Below are 20,613 nucleotides of genomic sequence, written 5' to 3'. Positions count from 1 at the left end.
GGTGAGGAGGGGACAACAGGGAGGAGGGGGGAGCAGGCTCGGCGGGGCCACAAGCCTGGGAGGTGGGGCGGGGCTCACGGTCCCCCGGCCCCCCTGGTTGCCGGCTCCTCTCTCTGCCTTTTTATCTTCTGGCCCTGGGATTCCTTCTCTGCTTTATTCTTCTTTCTCTGCCTAACCTTCACGGCACCTGTCCTTCTTCCCCCATCTTTGGGGTCCAGCCCCCACCTCTGCTCCCTTTCTCTTCCGTCTTTCCCATTCCTCACATCTCTTTGCCCCCTGACCACCTCCTCGTAAGCTGCCCGGCCTTTGTCTCTCAGTGACAACGTGGCCAGTGCAGCCTCAAGGTGGCTGGAGCGACCCTCCTTTATGAAGCCCGTGGGCTGCCGGAGGGGACCGCATCCCTCCTCCACAGCTCCTGACTCTGGTCTAAACTCCCAGGGTGGGTCCCGTGCACCCCTTCCTTATGAGCCCCGGCACCCAGCTGACGGGCACCTGGCCACACGGACTCGCCTCGAGGCTGGTCGTGGGGCCTCCGGCAGCTGCGGTGCAGGCAGACCTCCTCTTCTCCAGGGAAGGCTCCCGCCAGCCCCTCCCGCCCACACAGCCAGCCTCCGATACCCAAAGAGGACGCTTCCGCCCCGAGACACCTACCTCGGTTTTACATGGGACTCCTGGGCCAATGTCCTAATATTTTCTTAAACATTCTTTTATTTCTGTCTGGAAAAGAAAAACAAATCTAACAAACCCTTCAACACCCACTCTGTTTCAAACACTCTATCCCACTGAAGAGGTTCCATCGGTGTGGTCCTCAGGTGGGGAGGGGCAGCCATGCCCTGTGGCTCCCTTTCATGAGCACTGCCTTCCTTGCTGACCCCCCCTGCTCTCGTGTCCCGAGCCCTGGCCTCCTGTGCAGTGTGAGGCGGTGGAGGGAGAGCTTGGGCTCGGGGTCTCCGGGCCCCCTGCCCTGGGGCTGCAGGTGGCGTCAGTTTTAGGAGAGCAGTGAGCTGGGGGACCCTTGGATTCCCCCGGGAGATTCCCGAGGGCACAGCTGGTGCCGTGAGAGCTCAGTGAGCCCAGCTCGGCCCGGCCGGTCCAGCTGTGAGGTCTGGGGCGCTCATGAGCCTCTCTGAGCTCAGGTCCTTATCTGTGAGGAAGCAACAGTAATAATCCTGCATCACCACGTTGCCGAGAAGATGAAATGAAGAAGCAGGGGTGCGAGCACTGGGTGCATGCACAGAGCTCTAGAGAAGCAGGCGTGGAATGCCGAGGCGCCAGCACTGCACGGGGAAGACGGGCATCCCCTGCCCTCGGGGAGGCTCAGCGAGGAGCACGGATGCCCGGGGCCTCCGGAGAGGCCAGCGACCTCACTGCCTACACCAGCTCCATCAGCGTCCTGTCGTCTGCCTGGATGGGCACGGCCAGCACATCACCATCTTCAGACCCTCGTCTTTGGTGCCAGGGATGCGGGAACTAGGTCAGCCCATCCAGGTTGGAGGTGAGGCCCCGGCAAGAGAGCAGCCTGATCTCCTGCCTGGATGAGAAGGCAGGAGGCGGGCACAGAAAACGTGATCTCACTATAAAATCGACAAATACCATTGGTGCGGGAAACAGCAGAGGCACTGAGGAACTCTTTGTCCTTCCGCGGTCTGTGCTGTATTCTTGGGGAACCACAAGTCCTCCCGACAGCCCTTGTCGGCTTGGATCACACGTCTGCACCCAGCCTCGCGGACACATCCACTTAATACAGGTTACTTGACTGAGTGACTGGGAAAGAGCAGGAACAAAGAGAGGGAAATAAAGGGAAGAAGAGCTGAGCTGTTCTGTATAATCCGTTGTGTGGAAGGCCCGAGCTTCCCGGCTTTTGTGCTGATTGGGGCACAATTTAAATTCGACTTCCTGCCTCAAAAGGAATCATAGCACCAACAAACCAAATACCTTGCACACTTTGCATTTTGGCAGGTTGGCACAGGACAGAGGCACCTGGCTGCTGGGGTCGGAGGCATCGCTGGGTTGGGAGGGGGCTGAGGAACTGCAGAGCTTGGAGGACAGTGCAGTGTTAGGATGGGCCAGCTAGTCCAGAGACTACAGGAGAGGAAGCCGAGGCCCAGACGCTCAAGATCACCCAGCTTCTTGGTGGCAGAAGTGGGAACAGCACAAAGATCTTCTGACCCCCAATCTTGAGCTCTTCCCAGGATTGCAAGCTGCCCCCTAAGAAACAATTCCAAAAGGGGACATGACTCCAGAGACAGGCTGAGCTTGCTCAGCTTCTGGCACAGAAGGCGTCCATCCCAGAGAGAGGGGTACTGAGGACACCCTGAGATCCTGCCGCGGCCTGCAGATGTGAGGGCTTCCCAAGGAAGCAGAGATATGGAGGAAAGTTTGCAGATGCACAGCCTGCAGCTTGGGGCAGAGACCCCGTCTCCAGGCTTCCCCGATGACCCTCCTTTGTCCTCAGGCTTGGTAAGGACCCCAGTCTCCACCTCTGCTGTGGTCGGAGCGGGGGATGGGGTGAGAGCCTTGCTCTGGCTTCTGCTTGTTGGCTGTGCCTCCTGGTCTCCTGCTTGGATGGAGCCAGGAGGGAAAGGAGAATGGAAAGAGAAATAAAAGTAGCTGGAGGATGAAGGATGCCCATCTGCCATGTAGTGATGGGGCCTGAGGAGGAAGGAGGCTATGTAGGCTCCCAGCTAAGAGGCTGAATCGGGGCTCCCTGGCGTCCACAGGCCCGAGGAGTAGCCCGTGCTTGTGGGAGGTCAGAGAATAGAACAGAAACCTGACAGACTTGGAGCCAGTTAAATCTGGGCTGAAGTCCTGCTGTTCTGGGTCAAATCGCCAACCTCTCTGAGCTCACTCCCTAACACGGGTAGCACTACCAACCTTAAAGAGTTCGAGTGAAGATTCAACAATAAAGTTCCAGCCCAGCTCCTGTGAAGCATCTCCACTCAGAGCACAGAAACCAGCACCATGCCCATGATCCTGGGTTACTGGGACATCCGCGGGCTGGTGCACGCCGCCCGCCTGCTCCCAGAGTACACAGACTCGAACTATGTGGAGAGGAAGTACACGATGGGGGATGCTCCCGACTATGACAGAAGCCAGTGGCTGAGTGAGAAATCCAAGCTGGGCCTGGACTTCCCCAATCTGCCCTACTTGATTGACGCGGCTCATGAGCTCACCCAGAGCAACGCCATCCTTCGCAAGCATGACCTGCGGCGAGACAGAGCAAGAGAAGATTCGCGTGGATGTAGAACCAGGTTTTGGATGTCCGCTTGTACATGGCCAGGACCTGCTACAGCTCTGACTGTGAGAAACTGAAGCCTGCATACTTGAAGGAGACCCCTGAAAAGATGAGGCTCTTCTCAGATTTTCTGGGGAAGAGGGCTTGGTTTGCAGGGAGCAAGCTCATCTATGTGGACTTCCTGGCTATAACATCCCGATGTGCACTGCATATGTGAGCCCGAGCGCCTGCATGAATTCCCAAACCTGAAAGACTTCATTTCCCATTTTGAGGGCCTGAAGAAGGTCTCTGCCTACATGAAGTCCACTCACTTGCCTCCAGGCCCTCTGTTTCTAAAGATTGCTATATGTGGGGCAACAAGTAGTGCCCTGGAATCAGGAGATGGGAGTGGGGAGCTGGTGCCCTGGAAAACAGCTGGATCTCGTGCACCCAAAACCATCTGTCTTTTTCTTCCTCCTTCTGTTCACTCTAGATGCCTTCTCGGCCCCCTTATCTCCCTCCCAACTCCCTTTTCATCTATCCTTTAAAGCTTCCGTCCCCACTTTTCTTCAGCAAAGTCCCACCCCACCCCACATTGTCCCTCCTGCACTAAAGACGACCAGATGACCCTTCCCTTCCATGATGGCTTCTGCTATGGGGAGCCCAGCCAGACCCCTGGCCCATAGCGCTCGCTCTGAGCTCCCAGCCCTGCCCTGAAGACCGGAATTGGCCTGGTGTGCAGGCCCTGCTTCCTGGTGTGGTTCCGGCCCAGCCCTGTCTGAACCCCAGTAAAGCTTTCATCATACCTGCAGGAAAAAGAAAAAAGATTCAGCAATAAATGTACTAGAATCCCTGGAGCGTAGTAGGTGCTTCTAACTGCTAGTTCCCTTCCTCTCATGATCCCAGCTGGCCCAGCCCCCTCGCTTTGCCCTCCAAGCTTCTGAGAGCCGAGACCAGGTGATGTCCTCCAGGTGCCCCAGTTGTTCTGGCAGGGGAGGGCCCAGTGATTCCTGTCCAGGGTCTTCTTCCTATGGAGCTTCCTGGAGTCACTGCCAGGCACCAGAGCCCCGGTCACAGACTCTCGGGCACGTGTCTTAAAGACAATGATGCAAAGTGGTCGCACAGCAGATCCCGGGGTTCAGGAGAAATGTAACTGTTGGTCTAAAGCCACAGGTCACCAATGCACAGTGAGGGGGCACTTTGACCGCGAGGGCCCTGAACCCCAGACCGGCTCGGACGGGCCTGCCCTTGTCTGGAGAGGTGAACAGGTCATAGCCCCGCAGCCTTGGTCCCTCTGCCACCTGCTGGCACGTCAGTAAGAGATGGATTTGCAGGCAGACAGATGTCAGTTCAAATCTCAGCTTTATCACCTGGCCGCATGACGTGGGCAAGTGGCTTGGTCTCCCTAAGCCCAGCTCTCTGGTCTCAAAAGGAGGACGATGGCTCACTCGGAGGGCGGCCTCCAAGAGCAAGCCGCGAGAGGCACACCATTTAATCACCACCCAGTGGAGATGACTGGACGGTGCTTCAGACGCTGGTGGTGTTAAGTGGCCCGACAGCCAGACCAGTGACTGGTGGCCTTGACAGTGTACTTCACTAACCTCTGACCTCCTCTGTCCCTTTGCCTCGCTTAAATCAGACCCAGTGCCATCAAGTCCCGATCTCTTGATTCCTCTTGTCAGCCTGACACTCCGCGGTCCCCGCATCTTCTGAGTGGCCCTGCTGGAAAAGACCCATCCCACCTGGCCACTGGCTCACCTGGGGCACAGCAGGTAGGTCTCCCTCCTAGGGTGACTCCTTGGGCCAGGAGCCAGCGGTCCCTGGCAGGAGGGGGCTGGGCCCCCTGGAAGAGGGACGAGCATCCTGCTTCTGGGGTCGGGCCTCCGCTTGGGAGCTGGCTCAGGCCCGTCACCGGTCGCTCAGCCTCCCGGGGAGCCTGCCGTGTGGAGTGTGTGACCAGCCCTTTGCCCTCTGTGCCCCTGGCCTGCATCCAGCAGACCCGTTCACACCTCAGTTAGCCACTTAGGGAGAAGAAAGAGCAGGGGGAGCTGGAGAAATCTGTCCAGACCCTGATGAATAGTTTCCCAAGCCTGCCAGTTGCCATGGCAGCCAGCTGGGAGCACCGTTTCCAGGGCCCGAGGCGCTCAGACCTGCATAAGGGGCAGCTCTGCTGGGCTGCTGCCCACTCACCTCCCCCACCCAGCCTCCTGGCTCCTTAGCAACTGCCGTCACCAGCGCCATCGCCACCACCGCTGCAGCTTCTGCACTGGCGGCTGGGCGTGGGAGTGGGGCACTGTCCAGGGGTGCTCTCGGGGGAGGCAGGGAGTGCATGTCCGGCAGAGCTGAGGTGCTTATGAGGTTGGGAGGGGAAAGCCTGGGCCAGCCTTGCTGCCACAGCCCCGGGATCCTTCGTGACTACATGGAAAAGCAGCTCGTAATCTTGGGGTCGGATGATCACCCCTGATTTCTAAGAACATGTTTGTGTATCTCTGTGTATGTGGATTTTTCTGAGAAAGAGTTTATAGTTTTTATCCAACTCTCAAAGAAGACTAAGATCCCCAGTAGGTAAGAGCCGCAATTACGGAGCCTTTTGCTTTCAGAGTCAGAATGATCTCAGGGACTGGTTGATCCACAGGCTTGGGAGGTACGCACAGATGAAGGGGTGAGCGCGGCAGCGTAGGGACAGATGGCGTGCTACCCGGGGAACCCCACAGGGACTGAAACCTACCATCTGCCCCACTGGGGACCTCTGGGAACAGGGGGTGAGGTGACCCTCCTGACCATCCTGAATGTTCCGTCCTTCCCGCCCTCCTCCGCCTCACAGCTCTGCCCCGAGGTCAGCCATGTAAACCACGCATGTTTGCTGTGCCCAGGCCCTGAGCTCCGCGTCTTACACACCCTGTCCACAGGGTCCCATCAACCCTCACGCCAGGGGAGTACGTTCCCTCACCACTGCTGTTTAGAGACGAGAATATTGAAGCAACAAAAAAGTAAGCCATCTGCCAAGTCGATGCAGTTAGGCGTCGGAGGGGCGAGGGGCCGTGGACCAGCGCGCCCCGGCCTGACCCCAGCCTGCGAGCTCGGGGCCCAGTCTCTGGTCTCCCAGCCACACACCGAGGATCCTGACGAGTCCCACCCCAAAGGAGTTAAAAGAGGCAGCACGACATTCGAAAAGCGCTTAGAACAGCCCCTGCCACCAAATGAAGCAGAGGCAGAGCAGGGTCCAGCCACATTCTGTCTGGTTCTGGCGCTCAGGCGCCCCGAGAAGGTGTTCAAGGTGCTTCACGTCATCTCGCCAGGGCCGGACCACGACGTGCGGAGTCCCTGCTCCACACTTGGTACCACAACACCGAGGTGGGACAGGTGCGTGGGCTCCTGGAGCTGGGTTTCCCTGTCTCCCAGGAGCAGGGGTCACAGTGTACCCTATTTTCTTGGGAGACACTGTGTAGAGTCACTGTTGGCTATGCGCCGGTCAAAGCAAGCCACCTCAGGGAGTCCTTGTAGACTGAGCCATGCTACAGAGATGCGCCCATGCCTGTGGCTCAGGGCAGAGAGCCCGGGCTGGTGTCCCTGGGTGGGTGCCCCTGGGCAGGCAGATGGCACGGTGCCTCTGGGTACCATGTGCCTGGATCAGCAGCCAGAGTGAGGAGGCTCGGCGATTCTGAGGGAGCGGGAAGGCAGCAGGGGCCCAGCCGCCCCAGGCTTTGTTGGCAGGTGGTAGGGGGGCTGGAGAGGGAGGTGAGGGGAGCTGCGGAGGAGCCCTGGAACGCCCCCAGGCCGGGTGGGCTGTTGGCATCCTCTCAGAGGGTGATGGGGAAATGATGGCTTTATTTGTCACTGCTGGGGAGAAGCACAGGGTACCATCCGATCCGCAAGCCAAGGGATCAGTCATCTGCAGGCTCTGGGGGGAGCAATCTCACGGCCCCTCTTCTTGCCCCAGAGGCGCACGGTGTTGAGAGCAGACGGTGAGGGGGAGGCTGGTGGGTCCTGATTCCTGAGTCACTTGTCTGCCGGGCTTCCTTTTGGGGGTGCCAGCAAGTACAGCACGCTCCAGCATCTTGGACAAACAAGCAGCCGGATGGCAGGGAGGCGAGGGTCAGACAAAGGAGGTGACGCTGTGAGTGACTCGCGCCCAGTCAGGAGCCGTAATCGGAGGTGATTAATCCATGGAGGAGAAAGCCTGGGAGGCATCGCTGACTCAGGGCTGAAGCTTCCTCGTGGCTGCTCTGTTCCCTGCCTCACCTGCCCCGCTTGCAGGCTGGAGGGGGAGGCTTGTTGAAAAGGTGAGTGATTCAGAGGCACTTTAAAAAGCAGCGTTTCTTAAGCTGATGAGCTTCTGATTCTGAATCAAAGGTGTTGTTTTTTTTTCTTTAATTTTCCAATGGTAATGTGAGGAGGTTGGGGTCTTTTCTGAGAATTAGGGGTGGAGCCCAGGGTGGACACTGCCAGGGCCCTGGACAGGCGAAGCAGTGATAATGCCCACACCAGAAAAGTGAGGGGTTTGGGGACGGCCCTGATGGGAGAGGCTGGCAGGTTGTCCAGTTAAGGCACTTGGCTATGAACCCAGTTTGGACTCCCTAGCTCTGCTCAGGTGACCCCACCTCTCTGAGGCTGTTTCCTCACCCGTAAGAAGAGAATAGAATTCCTGCTCATAGGGATTGTGGGGACCAGACTGTAGCAGCAGAGGCGGGCAGGGCAGCGCTGAGGATCTGCCCTAAACGAAGAAGGTAACTTTTCATCAGTTTCTCGCCTCTGTTCCAAAGACAAGGAAGAAATCCTGACCAAGGGGACCAGGTTTATAGTACACTGTGGTCACAGTGGAACAGTAAGTTGGGTGACACAATGATGCAAGTTGCCCCCCACACACAATAAATATTTAACGAAAGAGGCCGCTTTATTATCGGCAACCGCCTTTGGGAAGGTACCAAAGGTGCACATATCTTGAAAATGCCTGATTGGCTTCTGAGGAGACCTAGATGGTACCCCTTCTGTCTTGGGTTCGGAGTCTTAGAAACTAGAAGTCAGGGAAGTGTGAACATTCAGTGTAGAATGATCAAGATACCATTTTCATAAATAATCAAGATACTAGACCTTGGAGGTTTCGTCAAATGCTCCATCTCAGGTCAGGGCGACACCAAACATAGGCTTTGAAAGAGAGTCTAATTCTTTTCCAACTTTTCTTTTCTTTCCTTTTTTTTTTAATAAGCTTTTTATATTTATTTATTTATTTATGGTTGTATCAGGTCTTAGTTGTGGCTGGCAGGCTCCTTAGTTGTGGCTCGCAGGCTCCTTAGATGTGGCTCGTGAACTCTCAGTTGCCGCATGCATGTGAGATCTAGTTCCCTGACCAGGAATCGAACCCAGGCCCCCTGCCTTGGGAGCGCAGAGTCTTATCCACTGTGCCACCAGGGAAGTCCCTCCAACTTTTCTTTATCCCAAAGGAGAAGCAAGAATCCTTGACCGGTGAGAAGAACAAGGATGGGACTTCAAGTGGCTGCCAGAATGCAAACACGGGGTGGTTGACACGAGGTGCAAAGGTACAAAGTTCGGGATGTCACCACGTTAACCTCTAGGAGGCCTCGGCCAGAGCCTGCAGGGCGATCCCAGACCAGCGGACCACCCGGCAGTCCCAGAGCCCCCGTAAGATCACAGCTGAGGACACCCACCCGAGGGGGCCAGGGCTCTGCTGGGGCTCCCGCCGAGATGCTGCCTCCATCCTGGTGTCCGTGGGCTCCCTCCTGCCCTGACCACCCCGACGGCCTGACCGTTCTGGGCACCGCTGCCATGAGCTGGCCTGTTCAGCCAGTGTGAGGCACTCACACACAGCTTTCCTTCTATTTCCCGGTGTTTATTATGACCTTGGGAAGAGCAAAGGCCATTTTTCCTTGGCAGAGGCCTGGGCTTTGGGCCTGTCTGAATTCTGGATGCAGAATGCTTCCAGAACAGCCCCACAGACCCAAGGGCTCTACAATCAGGGTGACTGAACCATCAGATTGGGAGCCAAGTCACCAAGATCCTGGTTCTTGCACCTGCCGGTGGGAGGGGCCTGGTGCCCGTGAAGCACCGTTCTCTGACCCCAGAAGCCCAGTCCTTCTCCCAAGGTCCAGCTCCTCACACACGCCCCAGCCTCCACTGGCCTCAGAGCAGCAGAAAACACTCCTGGGAAACTTCCTCCTCGCTTGGCATGTGTGGGCTGCGGCCTCTTGCCGTTGAAGGCCAGGACAACAGGCATCAGTGTATCGATTGAGCCGCTAGTACGGGGAGAGCAGAGTGGAAAGGGGGGGTTACAGAACTGAGGTGGGTTCTTCTAGGGGCAAGGTGGCTTCTCAGACGAGGAGTCAACCAGCTGCTCCTGCCACTGTGCCAAGGAGAAGGGGAGGGGCCTGGATGGGGGGTTATCACAGTGCCCGCCCCCCATAGGAGCAGAAGGAAGGAGCAGGAAGACAAGCTGGCTTGTCTCTGTCCCCTCCAGCTGTCACTCAGGACACGTCCCCCATGCTAGAAGGATTTCTCCTGTCCATCCTCTAGTTGGATATTGGGTCTTGGATCTCCTGTGAATTTCTGCCACAAGCAAAACTTGGCTGAGTCTGTGACCACGAGGCATTTAAGATGCAGAGTTTGTCCCCCCAGGGTGGGGGGAGGGGACAGGACAGAGGGTTGGGGCCCAGAATGACGCTCCGTGGGGAGCCAGAGGGGCAGGTAGCTTCAGGGTAGCTACGTGGGAGTCCAGGTGAGGGAGCTGACACCTGGCGAGATGAATCGGTTTGTTTAGGAGCTCATGCTCGTTGGCGGGAGAGCACGACTACGTTCAGGTCATCAGACGCCTGGGCCTTCCTGCCACCGCAGAGGCCGTCCCGTCCAGCATGACGTGGCGGCACAGCTCTGGGGGCGGAGTGGCAACCCTGTGTAACCTCGACCCCTTTCAGGCATCCCGTGCCCGGCACTAAGTGTCACGGGAGTCCTGAGGTCTGCCTGGCCTGACAGCCTAGGCGGTGGAGCACGGGGGGCACCGGACCCTTTGGGGTTTCAGCCTGGATAAGCCTCCTGACTCTGCAGGAATCAACGCTCTGTGGAAGTCCCACAGTCCCTGCTGCAGCCTCTGTGCCTCCCATCTCCTTGATCTCTCCTGCTTCCAGGGTGGCTCGTGGCTTTCCCGGCAATGCCATCACTTCCTTACACTTGGACTCGTCATCATCACACTCCCACAGCTGAGCCTGAGTGTGCCCCCCGCCGCCTCCTCTCCACGCGCTGCTCCGGGTGTAGCTGCTCTGTCCCCACCAGACGCGCTCTCCAAGCCTCGCTCCTGCCCGGGGAGGGGCGCCCACCTCTCTGCAGACCAGACTCCTGCTGGCCACGTGAGCTCTTCTGCACACACTCAGCAAACGTCTTGTGCACCCTTGCTATGTGCTGGGTACGATGCTACAACCGGGTCTCTGCCCTCGAGCAGTGCTCAGGTGAGTGAGGAAGCCGCCAGGTAAATCAATGGCTTCACTGCAGCGTGATGACCCATGTTTGGCCATAATGGACACAGGCAAAAGGAGTTTAAAAGCAAAAAAGAGGGACAGTCAAGTCAACCTGGGGAGCAGGAAGCTCCCGGAGAAGGTGGTGCTTGGCTGGACCACTGGGGGTCAACTAGGGGAAGGGCGTGAGGGAAGGGAAAATGCAAAAGGGGCAGCGCCAGGCGGGTGTCCAGCTGCCTGGAACTCACTGGAAATCTCTCCTCTCCTCACCGGGGGGAGGGTGTCATGGTGGAAATTTCCCCCCAGCAGGAAAGTCAGATACAGGTGTGGACCCGGGGCAAGTCACTGACCCTGACCTCATGGAAAATTGGACACGATGGTCTCTCAAGTCCCTTCCAGCCCCAGAACTGCCCTCTCCCCCTAGACCGCTCTAGAAACCCACAGCTGATCAAGATGCCAGTGGGAGCCCTTCTGTCACGATGTTTCACTCCAGCGCCTTCATTTCTATTATTACACCAGTGATTTATTCCAAAAACATAAACTAAGCAGCAAGAGTAACTGGCTCTCTAGGGAGAGGTCTGTCCCCTGCAAGCCGCCGCCCCAGCTCGGTGTGCCTGCTGTGCTTGGGCTCGGTCCCACTCTTGGGCGGCAGGGGGTGGGGGATGACAGCAGGGCTGGCCAGGGAGGCTTCATCTCAGAGTCTGCCCGGACACTGGGCCTTACCAAACAGTACTGTCAGCAAGGCGCTGCTCTAGTGGATTTGAAACCTGGGTGAATGTCATTCTGCACTCCGAGCTGTAGTTTCCTCACCTCTGAAATGCGGGGGAAAATTCTTGACAGTTTACGAACCCAGGGAAATGCAAAGACTTGGGTCCTGGCCGGGTGACGGATTAGATCCAAACGGTGCCATGTCTCCTGTTGGCTGGCTCTCCGCATCTGAGAAAGATGAACACAGCTCCAAGCAGCGCCCCTTCTCCAGGGGCCATCACGGGCACCTCCTGTTAGCTCTGCTCCCAAACTGCAGGGCTGGCGAGAGAGAAGCTGTCATGGAAGGCAGGGCCTGGGACCACCCGCTGTGTCCTTGAGACGAAAAACCTGGAGTTTAGGGCTTCCCTGGTGGTGCAGTGGTTGAGAGTCCGCCTGCCGATGCAGGGGATGCGGGTTCGTGCCCCAGTGCGGGAAGATCTCACATGCCGCGGAGCGGCTGGGCCCATGAGCCATGGCCCCTGAGCCTGCGCGTCCGGAGCCTGTGCTCTGCAACGGGAGGAAGATTAGGAGACAACCTGAGACCCTGCCCACACCCTAATCTTGTCAGCAACCCCATCCTTGAACTATTGCTATGAAACTCCTCATCAAATCCTCCCAGGTTGAGACACGTAGCTTTTCGAGGCAGGAGCCCACTGTGTCCCCCCTTGCCTGGCAAAGCAATAAAGCTATCCTTTAAAAAAAAAAAACAAAAAATCTGGAGTTTAAAACATCCTCCCAATAATCCATTGTGCTTGGCTTCTCCTGGCTGAGATGGAAATTGGTGAAGGTTGTGTAGGGGGGCTGGGCTGGGCAGACGTGTCACTGGGGCCTTCTGGGTAATTGCTTCTTCCTCGGAACCCAGGGGGACATTCTGCTTTCACAATGCTGTCGTTTGTCACTCAGCATGTGCTAGCATGTATTTCAGTGACTTAAAAAAAATATAGCCCGTCTGCATTTCAAGCCTTTCAAGGGAAAGAGCAGAGTGATACACAGTATGTGTTCAATAAATGACTGGTTTGCTAATTGCTGGTGATTATAACCCCAGTTTCAGGGCTTATGAGTTTATTAAAGAATTGGAATTGTGAACTGTCAAAACATAGGGGTCTTAAAGTCCCAGGCCAGCTTCCTTACAGACCTGCACAGCATAAGCTGTCATCTTTCTGTTTAAAATCCTCTAACAGGTGTGTGTGACAGGAAGGCCGACACCTCTCAGCTGACTCTCACTTTGCATCTTGCCCACGGTCCGTCAGCAGCGACAGAGTCGGGCTGGAACACTGACTCCAGGCTCATTCTTTTTTCTACCACATCCTGAGTCTTTTTGGTGTGTGGACCAAGGCAGCGGTTTCTGGATGGTTCTGTGAACTCAGCTATGGGTCAGAAGGCTGAGGCTACAGAGGAGAAGGCGGCCTCTCCAAGTTCCAAAGTGCAGTGCTGGGCCCTCTGGGCTCTGGAGCAGGATGGCCACACCAAACCCCCCATACCCTCCGCCTCCCCCACTGCTGCCATGTCTCCTTCCACCAGGGGAGGAATATGGTCACGGCCGTGTCCTGCGGGCAGTAAAGGCCCACTGGACACCGCCTGGGGGGGCGTGTTAGACGTGGAGGAGTGGAAAGTACTGGATTAAGGCTGCTTTCTCTTCTCTCGCCAAAGGGAAGTCCCTGCACAGCTATGAAATGGCAGCGAGCTTTGAAGAAGGCTTTCTAACCACCCAGAGCCAGTCCTGGATTTTGACGTTCTGTCACTTAGCACAGTTCCTTCCCCACCAACCGTCTGCTATGACACCACGGAGCTAAATAGCAGAGCTGCCGAAATTACAGTCAAAGGAGAGGGGAATTAAGACACCAGCAAGGGAGGAAAGATTTTTTTTAAGCAAGGAAGGGAATAAGACAGCAACCAATAAAACAGACAGAAGCAAGATGTCTGTTCCAGGTGGCGAGAGGCGGGGATGTCTTTTCTGTGGCAACTTAGTCTAAGATGACGAAGATGCTCAGAGAGCGTGTGGTGACAGCAGCCTCCTTCAACAGGGAGCATCTCATCGAGAGGTACTTATCCCATCACGTGACCTCGGGGGCCAACCAGATGGCTTACGAGCTTAGCAGTTCTTCCTTAACTTCAGCAAGAGAAGGCTTGACCAGAGGAAGGAGAAGGGGCCACAGGGAGGGCACATTTGCCTGCTGGACGCCTATGATTTCACAGAGGGAAAGAGCGGGAGTTCTCGTAAGTAAGGGCAGACGCCTGTGTAGAAGCCAACCACTGTGCTCTCTGACCAGGCTGTCTGCTCAGCCAGGACCGATGGATCTGCTCCAAGAACACAGAGGTGGGTTTTCCAGATGATGAGGGCAACGCAGAACAGGCACTTGGCACAAAGGCTTGACTAGAGGACAGTCGTCTTAAGACCCTGCCACGCTTCTAGCCCGAGTGACTGCTGCTGAGAGCGGGAGCGCTGGGTCCGCCCTCTCTGTCACCTGCCCCGTGTCTAAATGCACGGTGAGGATCCGGACAGGAGTATCATGATAGGGTCACCTGCGATTTGTCCAGGAGTGCAGGAATAAATATTGCATGTTCTCCTCTGACATAATCTTTTCTCTTCCTTGGTCCCCTCCCCTCCCCTCCAAGTCCCCAAAGGGGGCAGCTTTCTCAAAAGAAGGTCTTGGCTCTCCTCCCCTAGTTTCTTGCCTCAGTCTCCCCAGCTCCCATCGTCCTCACTAAACCCCGCCAAGTGAAAAGGTCTTCATTTAATTAGAAGACTACTGGCCCTGCAGCCCCTGTTAGTGAGGGTTTTCTGAGAGCTGGATTGTGCCTGGCCACGATTCCCTCTTCTTTGTGGCATCAGAGGCATCCAAGATTCCACTGTGAATGACTGAGAAACTGACTTGCCAGTTACCAGTGGTGGAAACTTATAAACCCCAGGACTCACCATTTAGAATCAAATTCTTCTCAAGTTGGGTGAGATCTCCAGAACGATGCAGTGTTAGAGGCTGATGAGGTCTTCACGATTTTCACCTTTACGAGAAGGGGAACCTGAAATCCAGAGGTGACCAAGGGCTTCCTCAACGTTCTCCCCCTACCCCAACTCACCTGTAGTTCACCCTGCCCTCACCTTTAGATGTAATTGCTTTAAAGTCATCTCTCCTCTTCCTAAACTTCTTATAAGGGAAAGCGTTTTTAAGCTTGGTATGCAGAAGATCCAGACGCCTCTAAACCTCTAAGACAGGAGGTGCCATCCTAACAGCAGTAAAGTCTTCCCATCTAACTTTCATTGGTTTTGCTGCCATCTTTCCTAAACCTTTTCAGTAAAGAGAGAAAGGGGGTCCCACCTTATACATACCCTTATGTGTTTTTCACTGGGTGTCAAATAGGCAAATCTGCCCTCCCCGGGCCTTGCTTCCCTTGTTGAAGTTGACATATGAGAGATTCCTTGCTCATAAGCCATCTGCTTAGCCCCTGAAAGTCAGATGAAGGTTGTCAGTCCATTGGAGAACTGACTCTTTGCCTAATGACAGAAAAGTAATATCTTTAAAAGCTTTCTCTTTTATTTCATGCCAGAGTTCAGGTTGATTTATAGGGTAGATCCAGCCTGGGCTTCTGGTACCCAAGCCCGTCAGAGAGGAAAACTGGCAGGAGAACAAGACAGAGACCTTCGTAGGTGGGACTGTGGAATAAAGATGCAGTGGGCGGGTCTTGGGAGAGCTCCCCAGTTTTGTACTATGTAGTTCTCGAGACGTACCCGTGAGCATCTTGAAGCATCTGAGGAACTGCTAAGAAGCCAAGCTAAAAATACCAGGGAACAGCGCAGTCAAGGAGGAATGCAGAGCTGGGCGTGAGCTCCCCCTGGAAGGTGTGAGACTCGGGCACGGGGGCCAGCCTGCCGTGCACACCTCGGGCTGAACCCCGAGTCAGTCTGACACAGGTGGGAGGAGTGGATGTTTCTGGCTTTAGACCCTTTTATTTTTGAATCCTCCAGTCCTGTTGTGCAGAAGTGTCTCATGAGCCCTGACCATGTGCCTGGAACTAACAGGGGAGGACACACCACTCCTTGGGAACGTGAACTGTGAAACCTGCTGCTCCCCTCGCCCTTGGTGACAAGTGGAACTTGGCTTTGGTGGCTTCTGGCTCTCTGTCCACCCCAGTTTCAGGATCGTACTCCTTCTAACACTTAATCATGTGTCCCTGACAAATATCTTCTCTTGTCTGCTTTTACGAACCCTCTGTTCCTGATTATTGGGAACATTTTACCATTGTCACATCCTCCCACCCCTAACCTCCAGGGGTTCCATCAGCAGCTTAATGGTCTCCGGGCAGCAGGACCCACTCCCCTCAACCTTTCTGCCCGATACATTGTCAAATCTCAAAGGCCTCCCCTCAAGGTTCTCTTAACTTGAGGAGTAGGGGGTGTGGGGTGGGGGAGGAATGCTGAGTAGGGGGACAGTCTTGCTTTCTTCCTGAGGGCCCTGTTCTCCATGTTGGTGAAAACCACTCAGAATCGTGTACTTTTTCATGTTTTAAAATAACAATTGTGGGCTTCCCTGGTGGCGCAGTGGTTGAGAGTCCGCCTGCCGATGCAGGGGACACGGGTTCGTGCCCCGGTCCGGGAAGATCCCACGTGCCACGGAGCGGCTGGGCCCGTGAGCCATGGCTGCTAGGCCTGCGCGTCCGGAGCCTGTGCTCTGCAATGGGAGAGGCCACAACAGTGAGAGGCCCGCGTACCACAAAAAAAAAAATAAATAAATAAAAAATAAAATAAAATAACAATTGTTATTTGAGACAAAGACTTGTCTTTGAGGAATCAGAAGTCTAAAGACAGACATCCTGATATGGGCAGCCATCCACAGGACAAAAAGAGCAAACTTTAAAAAAGTAACACGAGACATTAAGCATTTATATCATGCATACGTTAAGGTAAGTGGGTTTGCACTCTGATATAATTTGGTTAATCTGTTCCTGGCTGTTCCCTCAGGAAACGCTCCCTCCCTTGTATCCTAAATTATTTTCAAAGACTTAGAGGACAGAGGCGCAGATACGGGTAACCTTCTGGCTGTAGCATCTTGCTGCTGTCTTGTCATCTGTGAGAGATGGATTGAGTAAGAGGTCACGGGGTGACTCAAGAGAGCTGAGTGCTAGTGATGAACTTTTGGGCAGGTTTTCAAAAAGATAAAATACCTGTTTTCATTTGTTCAGCCTCGACCCCTTTGTAAAACTTTCCTTTTGAGCGCCGCATGGATATAGCCTGTGCACACAGTATGTGTGGTCTTACTTACAAGTCAACAAGTTTACCTCGGGGGTAGGTAGGTTCTGCTTTACCCAGAAACTCTGAAGGGCTTCACATTTTGTGAATGGAGAAATGGTAATTTCCTTACGGGCTGGAACCTGGAGATGCTGAAGCAGCTCTGCTTTTCCCGGAGCCAAGATCCCCGTGTGGCCTGTGGGCTGCTCAACACACAGTGGATGCCTGGGAGGCAGTGAGCAGATGAAGGACATGCCGGTCCCTCCAAGCAACCCCACTCCTTCCCCAAAGTGTCATTCTTTGGGAAATTCCTGTAAGTACCAGTGCGCCTCGTATAGGAGTTGGATTGAGAGCAGAGCCCTGCAAAGTCCCCACATGAGGGCCTGACCACGGCAGCCTCTTCGAGGAAGTGGAGCTGGGGCTCTGCTGTGGGGCGTTGCTGGAGGGGAAGGACCCAGAGGCTGAGCCCCTCCTGGGGAGTCTGCCATGACTGTGTGGGTGGGGTGCGGGGCTTTCCCAGGCAACTGAGATGGGGATGGTGAACGGCCTTGAGCTGAACCGAGGGCTCGGGAAGATGCTGTTTTCTCTGCCCTCGGGATCTGGGCATCTGCCTCTCAGCTCTTCCTCTGGCAGTCCCGTTTGCATAATGTGATCTTGGCCAGATGTGCTGCATCCTGGCAGGGATCCCGACACCTACTTCACCTACCTTGAGCCCTGAAGAGCGTGGGAGCTGGTGGAGAAGCTCTCCCCCAGGGGGTCTGAGGTCGGTCTCTGCCGGCTTCTCCTGTCAGATGGCGTCATTTCGTGGGTGACAAGGTCCTGGCTGCCCTTCCATCTCTCCGTCGGCCTGTCCTGCCCCTGGTCCTCCCTCGAGGGACAAAGCATCTGAGCAGATGGGCCCTGATTTTATTACTCACCAGGGTAAATGGGGTCATCACAACCCATGGTCTCTGAGCTCAGACTCACTGCCCCCATGGAGCTGGGGGCCGGGGTCACAGCCACTCTGTGTGGTGGCCCAGACAGAGAGTGAAGCACTGCTGGACAGTTTCCCTGCACCTTCCTCACCTTCCTTCCATTTGCGAGGGCAGCTTCGTCGCCATCAGCCTCTCAAAGGTGCAGCCGAGTGCTTCCCTGGTGGCGCAGTGGTTGGGAGTCCGCCTGCCGATGCAGGGGACACGGGTTCATGCCCTGGTCTGGGAAGATCCCACATGCCACGGATCGGCTGGGCCCGTGAGCCATGGCCGCTGGGCCTGCGCGTCCCGACCCTGTGCTCCGCAACGGGAGGGGCCGCGGTGGTGAGAGGGCCGCGTACCGCCAAAAAAAAAAAAAAAGTGCAGCCGAGCCGCTGCCATCTCTGCTTGTGGGCTTGGGTGCAGCCTCCAGGGGCATCACTTTGGGCAGTGGCCACAGGGCCACTCAGTGCCTGCAGGCCGCCTCGCTAGTCCTGTGCCCAGCCTTCCGGACCTGGCCTGCCAGTCTGGAAGCACTCCCGAGGGATGCGCCCCAGGCAAGGACACAGAGCCGCAGGAAACACACTTACCCGCTTCGTGCGGAGCCTCACAGGGTAAAGCTTTTAAAAATAATTCATGGTAATTTCTGTTACAACACCGACCACATAAATCACTAAAGGGAAAAAAATCCCAGCCAGACCCAGTTTCAGTGTCCAAGCTGCTGGGTTTCATGGAGGCTGATGTCCTGGTGAAAATTCCTAGTTCGAGGTCTTTATAAATGCTTCTTTCTTGGGATTGTCCTAGGACCACATGAGGAAAGAAAACGTGTGAGGCTTGGACTGTGGAACGAGGGAAGACCGGAGCCCCAGCCGGGGGTGGGCTTCGAGCACCAGTTGGATGGTTTCCTTTGATGGAAAGAGCAGAGCAGCTGAGCGTCCAGGAGGATGGCGTGTCCCTCCCCAGGCCTGCCCGCCTCCCCTTTGTGTCCCAGAGCTTTGACTGCATTGCTCACGCGCTCCCCGCCCCACCAGCACCCCTTCTCTATGCTTGCCACCCCTCCCCCAAGGCAGCATCAGCCCTCCCACTGCCTCTGAACACTCCCCGGCCTCTGTCTTGCCTTCACTCCCTGCGGCGGGGTTAGGCTCCTGGTGGCCAGACCACCACCCACCTTCCTAACAGGGGCGAACGCTGGTGGCTTCTGCATGCTCTCTGATCTCCATCCCTATCCCATCCAACAAAGTGGATGGCTTTGTTCCTTCCTCTCCTTGCCTTTGGTTAGAATTATTGTCCCCTGTCCCCCTCCGTGGCCTAAAGTCCATTCTCTTTCTCCAATCATCCATGTGATGGCCAGTCTCCAGCATGGCCCCCGATGACCCTCACCTGCTGCGACCCACACCCTTCGAGGTCCCCGTCCACACCTGGGTGCCCAGTCGGAAGCTGTAGAGGCACAGAAGGGGGAAGCCGTGGGAAGCCAGCTGCCTCGTCAGGAGGTAGCCCAGCAGCCCCGTGGAGTGGTCTACTAGGGACGAGCTCCTGCCAAAAACCAGGGGAACTTCCCGGCGTGTGACTGAGCCACCAGGAGGTGGGTCCTCTAGCCCCAGTCAAGCCTGTAAGTGATGCAGCCCCGGCTGATACCTGCCTGCAGCCTCAGGAGACGCCCTGATCCGGGACCATCCGGCAGAGCTGCTGTCGGCTTCCTCCTGGATTCCACAAACTGTGCAGAACGATAAATGTTTATTGTTTTCAGCAACTGTTTCTTTCTCGGAGTGGTTTGTTCAACAGCAGTAGATTATTGATACGGTGTGTTTCTCTATGACGAGGTTTCTTTCACCATGCCCTTCCCAATAATGTCTTTTACTGGAGCCGAGCCTATTGATAAATCAGCCTTCCTTTATCCAATCAAACTGAAGAATGTTCCTTTCATTTATTTTGTGGGCTTAGCATAGTGCCTGGTAAATAGCTTGTCTCAGTATTAAAAAATATGGAGCAAATGCCAGAGGAATCAGGCGAATTAATTAAATCAATAAATTTCAGTATCTGTCAAATAAGTGTTACTGATAAAGTTAAAACACAATGAGGGGCTTCCCTCGTGGCACAGTGGTTAAGAATCTGCCTGCCAATGCAGGGCGCAGGGGTTCAAGCCCTGGTCCGGGAAGATCCCACATGCTGTGGAGCAACTAAGCCCATGCGTCACAACTACTGAGCCTGTGCTCTAGAGCCCATGAGCCACAACTACTGAGCCCGTGTGCCACAACTACTGAAGCCCATGCGCCTAGAGCCCGTGATCTGCGACAAGAGAAGACACCGCAGTGAGAGGCCCACGCGCCACAATGAAGAGTACACCCCGCTCGCTGCAACTAGAGAAAGCCCGTGGGCAGCAATGAGGACCCAACACAGCCAAAAATAAATTTATTAAAAAAAACAAAACCAAAAAAACCGCAATGAGCTTCTGCCTCGTTGCAGCTGAGAAAGCAACATGGGTCACCAGCAGCTCTACTGGAGCCATCTGGGAAAATTCGGCCAGGGTTCTCGCTCAGACCGGCACGGTGTGATCCGGGAATATGGCCTCAATATACGCAGCCCGTGTTTTTGCCCGTACGCGAAGGACATCGGCTTCCTTAGGTTGGACTAAGTGTGAACTTCTTGAATGGGTCATCAAGCACATCTACCTTCCTCAGAAACAATACTAACTCTTTGCATATAAAATAAAAAATTTTAAACTTCAGAAATACCCACAATAAAAACTCATTTCTGGATATCTGCATGTGATTTATGGGGGAGGGGAAGTCAGGTGGTAAAGTTTACCTCCTATTGCTAGATTGATAATAAAAGTGACTGCTATCCGCTAAGTACACGCCACCTGATGATGTTGCAGCACTGGAGGTGCATTTGGCATCAGAGGATGGAAAATTATATATAAAAAGTGCCGGGGGTGGTCTTTCAGTTAAGTGACTAGTCCCATGGATGACTGGGTCCGAGCCTAGACCTTCACAGTTACCTCGGGTGTCTAGAACATGG

General features: G+C 55.3%; 2 pseudogenes; both read left to right on the top strand.

Annotated features, from left to right (window-relative positions):
• The first annotated feature begins 2,850 nt into the window (after positions 1 to 2,850).
• Positions 2,851 to 3,599, top strand: LOC111165512 (glutathione S-transferase Mu 1 pseudogene; annotated as a pseudogene).
• A 16,455-nt stretch (positions 3,600 to 20,054) lies between these two features.
• LOC111165526 (small ribosomal subunit protein uS14 pseudogene) lies at positions 20,055 to 20,334 on the top strand (annotated as a pseudogene).
• The last annotated feature ends 279 nt before the right edge of the window (positions 20,335 to 20,613 follow it).

The sequence above is a fragment of the Delphinapterus leucas genome, chromosome 7 (genome assembly GCF_059928025.1).
Source record: "Delphinapterus leucas isolate spDelLeu-1000000601 "Yukka" chromosome 7, BTC_Dleu_Yukka2, whole genome shotgun sequence".
Taxonomy (NCBI): Eukaryota; Metazoa; Chordata; class Mammalia; order Artiodactyla; family Monodontidae; genus Delphinapterus; species Delphinapterus leucas.
Note: the sequence above shows the minus strand (reverse complement) of the source record. Positions and strands in the feature narration are given on the sequence as shown.